The sequence below is a fragment of the Adiantum capillus-veneris genome, chromosome 3, assembly GCF_014529385.1.
Source record: "Adiantum capillus-veneris isolate H3 chromosome 3, ASM1452938v2, whole genome shotgun sequence".
NCBI lineage: Eukaryota > Viridiplantae > Streptophyta > Polypodiopsida > Polypodiales > Pteridaceae > Adiantum > Adiantum capillus-veneris.
In genome coordinates this window covers 129,317,447-129,331,771 of record NC_140933.1, presented here as the reverse complement: position 1 = coordinate 129,331,771, position 14,325 = coordinate 129,317,447, and positions in this window count along the sequence as shown.

Genomic DNA, 14,325 nt, shown 5'->3' with positions numbered 1-14,325 from the left:
ACCTTATTCTTTTCAGTGTCTCACTATCTTTGTCCATTATAGTAACCCTGTGGGCATGGGCTGCAACAATGGTGAGGTCACTGAAGTACTCCAGTAGGAATTCCTCTGCTGCTTCTTGTAGAGCCATTAATACCACCACTTTCCACCTTTTGGTGCCCCAGGTAGCTTCTTCACATATGGACCTCACCATCCTCTGAAAGGGCAGCTTTGGTATGCATAAATCTACACATTTCTGTGCCTTTCTGATTTCTCTGAAAAGTCCCATGCAGGTTTGTAACTTCTTCACCCTTGGACCTTTCAGAATTTTATTGGGTTTTCCAGGTCTTTTCTTTGGGGTTGCAGATCTGCTACTTTCCTTAGCTGCTAATCCTGGTCCCTTGCCTGCCTTCCTTGTAGTGGCTTTTGTTCTAGCCATTTCACTGTATACAAAAAGAGGACTCTCTCTCTCTCTCTCTCTCTCTCTCTCTCTCTCTCTCTCTCTCTCTCTCTCTCTCTCTCTCTCTCTCTCTCTCAATTTAAATAGAGAGAGAGTGAGAGACTCCCATTACTAAAGGCGCGCGTGGAGCATGTTTTGACCTCAAAAAACACCTCCGCACGCCGTTAGTATAAGGTAAAAGAAAGACTCACTCTCTCCCTCTCTTTCCCCCGCCTTACATCCTCTCTCTATAACACTCACACATACACTGGTCGATGCACAGTACTAACGGCGCGCATAGAGACATGCACACCGGTTATGCCTCTCTACGCGCGCCTTTAGTATAGAGAGAGAGAGAGAGAGAGAGAGAGAGAGAGAGAGAGAGAGAGAGAGAGAGAGAGAGAGAGAGAGAGAGAGAGGCTTTGTGTGTGTGTGTGTGTGTGTGTGTGTGTGTCTGTATTTGTGTGTGTGTGTAAGTTATATTTGTGTGTGTGTGTGTTTGTGAGTGTGTGTGTGTGTGTGTGTGTGTGTGTGTGTGTGTGTGTGTGTGTGTCTCTGTATGTGTGTGTGTGTGTGTCTGTGTGTGTGTATGTTATATTTGTGTCTCTATGTGTTTGTGTGTATGTTATATTTGTGTATGTTAGATTTGTGTGTCTCTGGGTTTGTGAGTGTGTGTGTCTTTGGTGTGTATGTTATATTTGTGTCTCTGTGTGTTTGTGTGTATGTTATATTTGTCTGTTTCTGTGTGTGTGTGTGTGTGTGTGTGTGTGTGTGTGTGTGTGTGTATGTTTTATTTGTGTGTGTGTGTGTGTGTGTGTTTGTGAGTGTGTGTGTGTGTGTGTGTGTGTGTGTGTGTGTGTGTGTGTGTGTGTGTGTGTGTGTGTGTGTGTTGTGTTTGTGACTGTATGTGTGTGTTGTTTGTTAAGACAGAGCTAGATATGCAATATATTGTGACAGAAACAGAGAGAGAGAGAGAGATAGAGGCAAAAGCAAAGGGAAATTTCAGAAACAGAGGGAGAGAGAGAGAGGGCCAAACCTCCTGAGGACGCATACCTTCATTATGTCTAAGATGGGTCGGCTTGCTGTCAGAGACGCAGACGACGGCTCGTTCTCTCTCTCTCTCTCTCTCTCTCTCTCTCTCTCTCTCTCTCTCTCTCTCTCTCTCTCTCTCTCTCTCTCTCTCTCTCTCTCTCTCTCTCTCTTTTTCACTCACTCTCTTTCACGAGGTGTGGTTTTTCTCTCTCATGACCTCTATATATGACGTACAAAAGTATACGGTCTCAATAATGACCGCACGTGCGACAACATGCAATTATACTCTATTTTATAGTAACACGTGGGGCGCCGCCGTGTGTATCCGTTATAAGTGTGATTTTGAGAGAGAGAAAGAGAGAGAACAACAGAAAGAGAGAGAGAGAGAGTGAGAGAGCGAGAGTGTGCGCTCCTTGCCGCACTGTCGAAGCAAGGGACTTGCCGATACTCTATTTTATACTCTATTTTATAGTAACACGTGGGGCGCCGCCGTGTGTATCCGTTATAAGTGTGATTTTGAGAGAGAGAAAGAGAGAGAACAATAGAAAGAGAGAGAGAGAGAGAGAGTGAGTGAGAGAGCGAGAGTGTGCGCTCCTTGCCGCACTGTCGAAGCAAGGGACTTGCCGATACACCGTGTGCGAGCCGCAGACGGCTCCAAGCACACAACAAGCCTAAACTAGCAAGCTCAAGAGAGCAAAGGGTGTGTCACTCAGCGCTCTACGCTCGCGTTCGTGGTGGATTCCTCGCCGCGATGAAGAAGAAGCTGCAATCGTGCCGCGCTCAACCGCTTCGCCGCCGTCGTGCCTTCGTAATGCTCGATCGCACACACACTCTCCCTCTCTCTCTCTCTCTCTCTCTCTCTCTCTCTCTCTCTCTCTCTCTCTCTCTCTCACACACACACACACACACACAAGGAGGTGAAGAAGAAGAAGATGGAGATGGAGATGGAGCAAGAGCACTCTTCTATTGCACAAATGAGAGAATGAGTAAAAATTAGGTTTAGTTGGCTTTTATATGAGCTCACCCCATTCACACTTGGGCGCCCATGCTTAGCCAACTAATCCCTTGAATGTCCCAGTTAGAGTGCGCCTCTCATCGGCGATCACTCTTACCCTTTTCCTATTGGTCCGACAAGCCCGGTACCTGACTCTAAATAATACAACATTTATAGATCATAGGGTGTCCGTGTGCCGTGAGGGTTAACATGCCCCCCTTCCTCATGTAGATTCCGTCCTCGGAAGCTATTGAGTTGAAGCTGGTTCGTCGAGGTGGAAGAGCATTTGAGATGAATGTCCTTAGCCTTCTTCAGTCACTGCAAAATCAAACAACATTGCCACAGTAATTGCATTCTCATATACAAGTAAAAATCACATGCAATTTTAGACAGACAAATTGATTGGTAAAAGAATTTCAAACAATTTGTTAGCAATGAACATTAAATTGCAATGTAATCAAATGCATAAACAGATGTAAAGGTAAAAAATTAAACAAGTCTGGGGTCGCTAATTTGACGGTCGAAAGGCACTAGAGATCGAATATTAATACCATGGGTAAGCTTCTTAATTTTCTGTGGTCAATTAAGTTGTTTAATCGCGAGAGCCAAGTATTCATGTTCGAGGGCTGACTAGAGGCTATATCTAGAAGACCTTGTAGTTAAGCTACCAAAAAAGGAATTTCTCATGAAATCATCGCCTAACTGATTACTTTTTCATTGACCCCCCAAGGTCTTTTCACATTGATTCAATTTGATGTGTGTGCTTATTTTGTATGCCTTGGGTTTTTTGCTTTTCAAGGAAAAGCGCCCACACTGGGAACCTCTAGAGCTCTAGTACCATAGGCGATACATGTGAGTGAAGTACCAATTTAAGCAGGGATTTCTCTTCCAGCTTAAAATTTTACATTGCGGCACTTTGATTTTTTGTTTGTTCATTTTCAGCATTTTAATTTTGTAACTTTGGGGGGTCATATAACACTGTTACCCTCCCCAGGCTCATCACATTAGTAAACTCCCTTTATAATACTTAAGCTAAAGGTCAATAGGGTTAAGCCCACTAGAAAGCCCTAGTACATTTCATACAATGCTGCCTAAATTGGATTAAGAACCTAAGTAACCATTGCTTATTAGGAAGGCATCCCCCATGGTATTAAGAGAAGATTTCTAACACCTAGCTTGGTCAAACTAGCTTAGTCGGACTGCTTGATTTTTACACTTAGACAAGTGATTATGACAAAACATTACATTGAATTAAATGTTTGATACTAAGCCAATGCGCTAAATATTATGCTACCAATCACAATCAAAGCAGACAAAACATGGATGCAAAAAGATAAGGGCAATGCTAATGGATATAAAACACCTATTTGTGTTGATGGTCGCACTTGATCTGAAGTGTGAACGAGAGAAAGGTTCCATGAAGGTCCAAATCCTATCAATAGCAACACGCTCCTGTACACACTAGGAAACAAAAGGAATACCTCCAGGAGGCACATTAGTGGGAAAAGAGAACTTTGCTATACTCTCAACTCTAAAACAGAAACACTCCTATCGTACTAATCTTACCTACCCTCCATCACTCAAGTTATGAGGATCAAAGGTGTTTTATGGCATAGGTTTCTGTTTCACTGTACCAGATGTGACATGTGTAGGTCTGAGTCAATGTTTTGACTTTTAAGGTGCATACTTGTTTGCTAATTGCTCTTGCTCTTTATTTTTTGTTTTTTGTGAGTATAAAGCTTTATATGTACATTCCCTAAGATCGGAGATTAAGAGGTCAGGGAGAAAGGTTGAGAGGGAAGCAAGTGAATGATGGATGTCCACAAACACTCCCCCCTTCCTTGGGTAGATCATACCGTTTGAAATGAGCTTGTCACCCTTTGAAACCAATTGTTCCAGTTGGTAATAGGTGAGGATTTTTGCCAGTAGTTTTCTATTACCCTAGGCGCCTCGTCGAGTTGCAAGGGTGGTAAGGTACTCTCCCAGGATCGAACTTGAAGTGGTTCTTCAGGTGATTCTTGAACACTGGGAGGTGTGGATTCTTTTGTAGCTTCATGGAGGTCCACTACTATAGATGGAGGCTGTGTAGAAGCTTTTACCTCTATGGATGTATTACATGATGAGCTAGAATCTTCATGGGACTCCCCCCTTCCTGAGCTAGGTGGAACAAATCGTTCTTTCTTTGGTACCCAAACTAGCTCGGGAGCGGGTGTGTAGCAGCCTGTGATTTTTTCTTTCCACGATCATTGATTCGTGTTGGAGCTACGGGATTGGGCTCACTTGGGTCAGGTGTTAGGTGAGAGCACAATCTACGTTTTGGCACCCAGATTTGATCATTTCCTTGATAGTAGCCTTGGGCTTCCAATAGTCGTTTAGGGATCCATCGCAACATTTTCTTACTTTTCTTGGAGCGAGTGGTACGTTTCTTACAAGGCTTCTGTTTTTTACCACTAGTTATGGTCACTAAAGAAGCTTTAGGGACCCACTTGTATGTTTTCTTCGTTACATTAGGATGAGTCTTGTCGGAAGCGATATGCATTTCTTGTAGCATATTTAAGGGTACATGCATTTCATCCCCCTCAGGTGTTACCCAGGTCGTCCCCCTATTTCCCCAAGTGTCTATGGTTGCTGCTAGGTGGACCCAATCCACATTGTCCGACTCAGTCATCCCAGGTAGGATATCCATATAAGGAGAATCTTTGCCAATGTCTGTATCCTTCTTAAAGTGTAACAATATTGTAGTGGGGCTGAGTGAACTGTGGTGTCAGAGCGATGATCAATAATGGTTTTACTCCCTAAGGGGTGTACCTTACCAGTCACCAAATCCACTCTAAGGACAGAGTCTTGGAATTGCAAATAGACATGATTTTTAGACCAATCATGAACCATTTGTGCTTCCCTCATGAATGGTCGTCCTAAAATCATTTCATATGACATAAGGTGTTTAGAGAAATCCATTACAATGAACGTATGTCGTACCTTGTGTCCTAGAACTTTGATCTTAAGATCCTTGAGCATCCCCATAGGTTTGGCTATGGTACCATTTGCCATCTTTACCACAATGTTAGTAACACTGAGGCGGGGTTTTCCCATGGATTCCCAACAATCTTTTGTAACGATGCTAACTCCCGCACCACCATCAAGAATTCCCTTTATAGTTAATCCCTTGGTAGTGATGGGTAGGGTCGCATTAAACTCGTCGCCTTCAAAATACTGCCCTAATTCGTTAATGGGTACCTCGATCACAGACTCGTGTCCATCTAAGTCAAGTGATTGCACATGATTTTCCTCATCAATCATAATCGAGTCAGGCCTATTTGGTTGCGCAAACTACGGTAATCCCGTTCGTAGATCTCTGTTAAGGAATGCTCGAAGTGCAAGGAATAACTCAGGATCTCCATACAGCTTTGCTATGATCGTGGTTCGGACCTCAGAAGACATGAAGTCCACTAGTTTGGCAACATTCATTGGCGTTTTGCAGGGTGTAGGTCCTTGACTAGGAACTGGTGAGGATGGAATCTCATATTCCTCAATGGGATCAGGTATTCCTTCGTTAAACATCCTTTCCAACAAGAAGGGTGTATGCTCACTTTCTGATGTCCTGTCCTCACTCCCTACTTGGATGATACTAGATATGGCTAACGGTCTATGGTTCATGTGGGGTGGATGAACTTGCGTGGGAAACATTGTGTCATGAATTTTGACATGCATGGGTTCTGGTTCTAGTTTCCTTTGAGTCTCCTCCACTAAACCTCTTAGATGTTTCACCTGCTCAATCTTGTCTACTGGGTTTGGGTACGTCCCAATCTTCTTTTTACGATTCTTCCCTTTTTGCCCCTGCGGTTTATCTTGGGGGTCTTGGATTGGATTTGGAAACACTTGTGGTGTTTTCAGAGGCTCTTTATGATTTTCTCTTATTCGGTTTTCATTTGGTTCCATGTTACGGTTTTCTTTGTCGGTCTTTCCCTTTGTGGTATTGGTTCTAGTCTCCATTGTCTCGATTGAATCTGAATCATCCTCGAGGTCATTCATATACACGGGGTCATCTCCTATTCCTATGTTTGTTTTGGAACTTGGCTTTGAATTTCCCGTATTCTGCGACCTCGTCCTTCGTGTCTTCTTTTTCTTTGCTTGGATAACTGACGCGGTATATCTCTCTTCGAGGATATGGCCTGGCCCTTGATGCATGGACCGTGTAATCGCATAAGCGGGTGCGACGGGTGGTATTGGCGATGTCACACTAGCAATTTCGACCAAATTTAGGGGTGTGATTTTAGGCGCATTTGGGTTATAGGGGCATTGGGCAATCAAGTGATCTATGCCACAACGATTACATGTGAGTATTGGCATTGCAGACGTGCTCCCTTGATTCATTTGCATCTGTGTAGCATTCTTTTGCAGCCTAATAGGGCACTCCGCTGCCCGATGTGGTCCACCACACTCGTAGCATTGAAGAGGTGGCCTCCTAGCCTGGGTGTTGATATTTTGACCTCTGGATGCGAGAGCAGCAGCTTGATAAACCGGCTTGACTTGTCCCCAACAATCTTCCATGTAGTATATAGGACACTCTTCCAATGTATCAAGTCCGTAGGCAATACTAGTGTCTATTTCCTCCTCACAGCCATCTGCATAAGCATTTGATGGCTCGCAACCCACTTGGTTCATAGGGGCGACTCTTGGATGCGGGGGCTGCGGTCCTAGCACAGGAGGTGGTAGCGGTGTAGCTTGTACAACATTTTGAGATCTAGGGACCATGTGTTGCGGTAGTTGCTCAACAGGTGGAGCAGGCATCCGTCCAGGCTACAGGTGGTCTATTTGCCATCATACGTTTGATCATTAAACAATCCTTAGCTTGGTGACCATACCTACCACATGCGTTGCAAGTTCCATTAAATTTTACTCTAAACGTAGGGCACTCACTAGTGCTATGTGGACCTAAGCAAATGGAACACCATTGTTGCTCCCTTCTTGGATACATGTGACTATTTTGAAGGGGTCGATTATCCTTAAGAGACTCTTGGATTTCCTTGGTGAGGTCTGTCAAGAATGTCTCAAATACCTTTGGCTCATTGGCAATGGGCTTTGCAGTCATGGGTTCATACTCAATGGCTTGTGAGCTAGTGGATCTCGTGTCAGTAGACACCCTCATGCCTGCTATCATCAAGTTGTCCTCTAATTGGATTGCATTGGCAGTGACATCTTCCCAGGTTGTGATACCTCTAATCACTAGTCCATTATAGATTCCTTCATTCCTCAACCCTCGAATGAATCGATCAAGCAGTTGGTTATTGTTGAAGCGCTCATTTACAGGGCAGCGAGAGTTTAAGTGCTTTAGACGACTAATGAAGTCCCTTACTGACTCTCCTTTCTTACGTTCGGCCTTCTGTAGCTGAGATGCTACACCCCAAAGCACACCTTCTCGTATGTACTCCTTTAGAAACAACCTTCGAAGGGTAGGGTAGATTGTTTTCTCGTCCACCCTTAGGGTCCTATACCAATCTCCAGCCTTCCCACTTAATGTCAAGCTTAAGGCATTGCACTTATGTAGTTCGTTGCTTTCCCCTAAGGAATCACATACTTGTTCAAACACTTCAATGTGTTTGAACATGCTTTCCCCTAAGGAATCACATACTTGTTCAAACACTTCAATGTGTTTCCTAGCATCTTCGTCCCCATTGAATTTTTGCGTGAGTTTGGCAATTTGTACTGCCTTACTTCTAGGCTCTCTATCAGATGCATGACGCATATTTTTCGCGATAGATCGAGCTATGGTTTGAGCAAACGCTGCCAAGTCACCTATGTGAGGAGGCAGGGCCGGTGGAGGTACTCTTGGAATCATATGTGGGAGAGGGACGGGTACCGGTCTTGGCATATGTGTGGATGATGCAGGATATGGAACATAACTGGGCATAGGTCCACTCGGATAAGGGCTAGGGAGCGGCACTCGAGGAGCATAAACAAGTGGTACAATTGGAGGTGTGGGGGCCATGTGTGCATAAGGGGCTAGAGGCACATATGGTCGAGGCCCCATATTAGGTACTACGACACTAGGTAGTGGCACTGCGCTAACCGTAGATGTCATCGGTACATTCTCTGTCAGGCTTATCCCTGGAGTGAGCACTGTGTTTTCCTTAATAGAGGGTTGAGCCAAGTTAGGGAAGCTAAAGTTGTCGCTCGGAGGCTCAGATTGCATAGAGACCCCAGGTGAAATGACGTAAGATGGGTCCATGGGAATCATTAGAGGAGTCTCCATTTGTGATAGAGCAGGCTGTTGAGCCTTGCTCGTATCCAGAAATCTCATGGGGCCAGTTGAGAGTATATTTACCCCTCGGTTTTGCCTTTCTGATTGAATAATGCCATGGATAACATTACAGATCATTTTCTGTTGATCTTCGATGCTCGTGGCACTAGAGGTGGATTGTACAATCTCTATCCATCCTACATGGTAGGCGTGGCCAGAGTGTAGATCCGTCAACACCTCAGTGTGGAGGTCGTATGTCCAATGATCATTAATGAACAATCCTTCTAGAGTCGACGTGTTAACGGTTTCTTGTGAGGTAGAAGCAATGTTGCTCCCCGTGGTTTTACTTGTCACCAACGGTACTCTAGAGGGAACTTCTGAAGGAGGCAGCTCAACAGGGCCTTCTTGGTAAGAAGTTGGCAGGATATCCACATGGACACTCTTTGGGGGTGTGGGGTCCACGTGCGATGTGAAAGGAGAGTCCACTTCCCCACCCCCTTCGTGTGCTTCATTTGCATCAGGTTCCGAGCGAGTAGCTCTACCTAATGTTTCCATGAAACGGCTAAACATACTAGTACTAGGCTGTGGAGCTTCGGGAGGTGCATGGCCTTCTCTCTCAGTGTTTTGGGTAGGGTATGCTTCCATGATTTCTGAGTCGGAGGAGGAATCACTAGCGGCTATTTTAGGGTCTTGGGTGGTGCTACCTTGTGTCCCCGCTGAGGGTCTAGAGCCTATCGTGGATGGGTAATGGGTGTTCGTATGAACAGAGGCACTACCAATGTGATTGTGCTCTAACACTCGTCCAGAGCGTAGGTTCATATGACTTGATCCCCTAGAAGTGTCAGTGAGTGCCCGTGAAGGCTGCTCACCTAGTATTTTTGGGTGTTTTGCAACCCAAGTCTTTCCTTAATTTGACTTTTTGGTCCTTTTTTTCTGACCCGGCTATAGAATAGAGCGTATGATAGCTCAAAACGAGCGTCTCGGTCAGAGGGTCGTGCCGTGCTTTATAGCCCTCCGTTTGGTCACTCTATGCCCTCGAAATCCCTAAAACTGTCAATTTCCAGTAGGGAACTAGGCCCAAACTAGAAAGTCTAAGGGTGCAAGTGGGAAGAGAAGGGAGGAGAGTGGAGGACTTGCCCCACATGCTCTCATTCTTTCTTGAGGGAGTAGGGTATATATATAAGAGTGAGTCTAGTATACATCATAAGACTGAGGACTAAGGCTTGGGCTTGGGGTTGGGCTTGGGGAAATGATCCCGATCCCGATCTATCTTTTATACAAACCAACCCGTCCGTTTTAAAACTCACGTTTTTTATTTTCAAAAATTTAACCGCCCACTCACTCGCGTTTTTATTTTCCGAATTTTTTTTTATTTTAAAAATTCAAAATTCAAAATTTTTTTTTCTTTGATTCAAAAAATACAGAAATTGAAAACGCAGAAATTGAAAATGCAGAAATTGCAGAAATTGAAAAACCGCAAGAAATGCAGAAAATTGAAAAAGCACAGAAAATGCAGAAAATTGCAGAAATTGGAACTTGACAGAAAATTTAACACAGAAAACACAGAAAATGCAGAAATTGAAACTTGACAGAACCAGAAAATGCAAAAAATGCAAAAAACGCAAGAAATGCTAACTGTGCAGTGCAAACCAGAAAACGTAGAAAACGCAAAAAACAGAAATCTCCACACAACTACACACACTCCTTCCCTGCCTTTCCTATGATAGAGATTGCACCACAAGAAAGCGTAAAGTGCTAACCGAGCTTAGTGTAGGGCATATCCCCGGCAGCGGCGCCAAAAATGTGCGCTCCTTGCCGCACTGTCGAAGCAAGGGACTTGCCGATACACCGTGTGCGAGCCGCAGACGGCTCCAAGCACACAACAAGCCTAAAGTAGCAAGCTCAAGAGAGCAAAGGGTGTGTCACTCACCGCTCTACGCTCGCCTTCGTGGTGGATTCCTCGCCGCGATGAAGAAGAAGCTGCAGTCGTGCCGCGCTCAACTGCTTCGCCGCCGTCGTACCTTCGTAATGCTTGATCGCACACACACTCTCCCTCTCTCTCTCTCTCTCTCACACACACACACACACACAAGGAGGTGAAGAAGAAGAAGATGGAGATGGAGATGGAGCAAGAGCACTCTTCTATTGCACAAATGAGAGAATGAGTAAAAATTAGGTTTAGTTGGCTTTTATATGAGCTCATCCCATTCACACTTGGGCGCCCATGCTTAGCCAACTAATCCCTTGAATGTCCCAGTTAGAGTGCGCCTCTCATCGGCGATCACTCTTACCCTTTTCCTATTGGTCCGACAAACCCGGTACCTGACTCTAAATAATACAACGTTTATAGATCATAGGGTGTCCGTGTGCCGTGAGGGTTAACAGAGAGAGAGAGAGAGAGAGAGAGAGAGAGAGAGAGAGAGAGAGAGAGAGAGAGAGAGCCTCATTACTGCCAGAGAGTGATAGAGAGAGAGAGTGATAGAGAGACAGAGAGAGAGAGAGAACCATAGAAAGAGAGAAGGAGAGAGAGAGAGAGACAGATTGAGAGAGAGATAGAGAGAGGGACTCCTTACTCTCAGAGAGAGAGAGGGAGAGAGACAGAGTCAGTTTGACAGACAAAAAGCAATGGAGGAGACACCTCCCTTGGAGTTTCTGCAAACCCCACCAACAAAAGGTGATCTCTCACTCTTTCTCTCTGTATTTCCAACAGTTGGTACAAATTGTGTGTGTGTGTGTAAACAAAGAAAAACCCATACTGTTGTTCAACACACACACACCTCAACACATACTTCCATAGACAGAGACACACACACACAGCCACACACACACACACACACACATACACACACACACACACACACACAGAGACATACACACTCTCTCTCTCCCTCCCCTCTCTATCCCCGTTACTAACGGCGCGCAGAGCCAACCAAACACTGGTTGCAGCTCTCTCCGCGCTCCTATAGTATAGTTACGACTCTCTCTCTCTCTCTGTCTCTCTCTCTCTCTCTCTCTCTCTCTCTCTCTCTCTCAATTGTACTTAAGGCGCGCGTAGAGAGTTGCAAAAATTATGTTGTCGTCCTTGCGCGCCTTTAGTACAAAGAGACACATATCAAGAGAGAGAGAGAGAGAGAGAGAGAGAGAGAGAGAGAGAGAGAGAGAGAGAGTCTATGTGTATTTTTTTTATGTTCTTTGGAGAGAGAGAGAAAGAGAGAGAGAGAGAGAGAGAGAGAGAGAGAGAGAGAGAGACTATGTGTATTTTTGTTTGTGCTTTGGAGAGAGACATATATATATATATATATATATATATATATATGGAGAGAGAGAGAGAGAGACTTGTCATGTTTTCTGATGAATAGGATTAAGGTCCAGTAGGTAGAAGAGGCTGAAACCAGACCCAGATCTTGTGCCAGGATTTCAACCTTTGCAGGCTCAGTTGCTTAATGTTTCTGCCAAAAGAACTGTTGACTTTTGTCAGGACATATCTGAAGAAGAGTCAATTGGTGAAGATCAATCAGAGAGGTCACCAGGCCAAGAGGATCCCTCACCCTACAAGGCTCCCTCACCCTGTACAGTACTTGTCAAGAAAAATACAAGAAAGAGGAATATAGACTTCTCAGATGATGCAGATGTGCCAGAAAGTAGTCCCTGTGCAACTAAATGTAAAGCCAAAGAGGATGTGTCTTCTCTGGAAGACCCAGCTGCAACTGATGAAAGGCTGTTTGATTTTGCAGCATCTTGTGGTGCTGGGGACAAGTTTGATCTAGTTCATTCTATGTTTAACCCAAAGTTTGACATTGAAGACCTGTTAGCTCAGCACAATAATTTCTTGCAGTCCTACAGAGATAAGTTTGAAGTGATGGTGCAGGTAGGGAGGGTTGTTCTACCCACTATGACTCTTGTGCATTTAAATGACTGTGGTGGAAAGGGACAGGGACTGAAGAAGTATAGGGAATTACCACCTTCTTGCCGACATTCAGCCTGCCCTTTGCACCAAAAAGAGTGCAAACTCATTCAGGAAGCCTTTGGCTTTATGATTTACCTGAACAGCCTGTTTGGATTCCTCATGCAGAATCCTGGTGAGGTGTTAGAGGAGCAGGATGCAGCACCAGATGAAGAATGCGAGGAGACAACTCATATACAAGAAGTCAAGGAGGTTGAAGATACAGTCGACCTTGAGGTTGAGGCAATTGAAGTACAAAGAAGTAAGATGCTCTCTGTGAAAACCACAGAAATCAAACTTCCATTGGATGTCAGTAACTTCACTGAGAAGCATGCTCAAATGATGTTGCCTGCTGTGCCTGACTTCAGGATTGGAGACAGGACCTATATCTTCTTACATGATGTGCAAAGCATCTTTTATTTAAGGGAGGATTTGTCCCTGGCTATTATTTCCAGAGTCCAAGAGGAGAGAAGTGGATTTGTTTCAGAGGATAGTAGTGATGATGAGGCAATGGAAACATCAAGCAATCCAATGGAATGCCTCCGAAGATGCTTTGAGAAATCTGAAAAATACAAGGAGACACTACCTGATGAAGCCACCTTCCAAGCAATAAGACAAAGCCTAAGACCATCAACAAGTAGCAAAGAAGTGGAGGATTGGTTTAACCATTCAGGTTAGGGGTCAACTACATCTGTAGACCTGTGGCAGGAAAACCTCTTTCTGCAGGATGAGAGCTTCATGGTAACTCTCTCTCTCTCTCTCTCTCTCTCTCTCTCTCTCTCTCTCTCTCTCTCTCTCTCTCTCTCTCTCTCTCTCTCTCTCTCTCTCTCTCTCTCTCTCTCTCTCTCTCTCTCTGTGTGTGTGTGTCACTTCTGACATGATATGTGCAGTCTTGGATTGCTGACAAGGATGACTTCCTTCGGCGACGGACTCGAGAGTATCGTGGAAGGGATGCGGCCCTAGCGCAGTACCTTTCAAAGCTTTGCGAGTCGCCGATAGTAGTTTTTCACAATTCCATGTCACAAGAGGGTTCAATAGCAACTTACACATTCAAGACACTATCACGCTTCTTGGGTGGACCCGTGCTGCCCAAAAGTGCAGATAAAGTCATTCTTGTGGACAAAGTGTTTGCTAGAGATTGTTTTGGTTACTGCCCGGGCTATACAGGTGGCCGGGCAGCGTATTACTACACCTACATAGCAATGGCACTAGCTCTTGGTAGACAAAACCCAGATGAACTTTTAGAGTATGGCAAACATCTCATGATTCGTTACAAGGGTGACATGACAAAAAACAAAATTGAACCTTCAAAATCTTGATACACTTCAAGTAGCAATTGTATAAGATCATGTATTACATAAATTTTGTACAATGTCATCCACTCACAGTATCTTTCTCCACTTGTGATTCACATACACCATTGTCTCCCTCCACCTTCGTTGACTTTCATCAGCTCCGGAGTTGTTGTATGTTATTGATCTTTTAACTTTTTGTTGTTGTAAATGTGTGATGGCTTGTGTTGTTGCTGAATTTGCCAAGACTTCTTTTGCCTGCATTCGATGAATGATTCTACGATAGAACCATTCAAATAGTTCTCTCAAACTGTTAGCCTTGATTCGAGAGCCACCATGTCGTGTGTGCCTGAAATAAGCATTTCTCGCCATGTAATGAGACTTTTCCATCCGTTGGGTATTCCATGT